Below are 1,586 nucleotides of genomic sequence, written 5' to 3'. Positions count from 1 at the left end.
CAGAAAGCCTCATCTTTCTCCCGCGGAACGGCTGGTAGTTTCGAACTGCTGGCCTTAAGGTTCGCAGCCTGATTCGTAACCACTACGCTACCAGACTATACAGGGTCATTATGAGTTAGAACTGACTTGTTGGCATTTAACAACAACCACAAAAATGGAAATTATTTACTGAAATAATGGCTTCACATTTTGAATCTTTTGTTTAATAATGGTTTCTATGATTCTGTAGCCAAACTTTTTGGCTTCTGCTGGTTTTCACATGCATTGTAAATATCAATGTGAAAACCAGCACAAGTGATGCTCAGCTTTTTAGTATACATATTTATTGTGCCTCTGGCTGAAATTTGGATTTAGTAACCAAAGTTTGATCTAGTCACCAAAATCCTGGTATGGCACTGTAAGATAAGGTCAGTGGTTCAAACTCACTAGTCCTTCCTGGGAAACCCTATACTGGGTCATTTTGAGTCAGAACTGACTCGATTACTCTTAACAACCACCACCAATGAGATTATAAACTAAAGCAAGTGATTTGTGAAGTTCACCAACAAAGCCATATTTAAGTATAAGGAAGGCATTTTAAAAAATATGTGGCCAGATAATATAGAAAAATAAAAGCTGAACAATAGCTGTTATGATGTACTGAAGAAAGAGGCTGAGATGTGATCTGATGAATTTCACAAATACCCTGTTAAACTGGAGGTTACTCTCTTCAACATATACTTACATATGCTTGCTCACACATATTCACTTCTGGTGTAGCACTGTGGATCAGCACTGGACTTGAACAACAAGGTCAGCAGTTCAAACCCACCAGCTGTTCTAATTCAGGGTAACGATGAGTCAGAACTCACTTGACGGCACTTAACAACAACAACATTCTTTAAGCATGAAAGGCTACACTTTTCTCCAAAAATTAATTATAGCTCAGATTGGTTCAGTAATTGTTTCAAATTAACAATTTCCATTTTTCTTTCATCTCAAAAATGTATTAAAACTAAAAATATTTTCTAAATATTAGTGGATCCAACTTCAACACCATTGAATTGTACATGTAAAAATCCAATGCCTCTGATAGGTTCCACACCACATCTGTTAACTTTTTATAAAAAAATTTGTGTTACAGTTTTCTGACAGGGGTAATGTGATGTGTTAATTCTCATTATGTGCCTTCTCTAGCCATATACCATTGTTTCCTTTTATTTGTACCATGATGTAGACACAAGATGCACTCATTATATATTTCTCAAGTGGATGAAGCAAAATATTCTCCTCTTTGGTTGCATCTCCTCTTGGACTTTGACACACTGAGCACCAATATTACCATCTCCATTGTTGTTGTTGTTGTTAGGTGCCATCGAGTCCATAAAGACTCATAGCGTCCTTATGCACAGCAGAATGAAACACTGCCAAATCCTGGGCCAACCTCACTACTGTTGCCACACTTGAGTTCATCAATGCTGCCACTTGGTCAATCCATCTTGTTGGGAGTCTTCCTCTTTTTCTCAGATCCTCCATCTTACCAAACATGATATCGTTCTCCAGTGACTGGTCCCTCCTAACAATATGTCCGAAGTATGAGAGACGAA

Source organism: Chrysochloris asiatica, unplaced genomic scaffold (genome assembly GCF_000296735.1).
Source record: "Chrysochloris asiatica unplaced genomic scaffold, ChrAsi1.0 scaffold00002, whole genome shotgun sequence".
NCBI lineage: Eukaryota > Metazoa > Chordata > Mammalia > Afrosoricida > Chrysochloridae > Chrysochloris > Chrysochloris asiatica.
Note: the sequence above shows the minus strand (reverse complement) of the source record.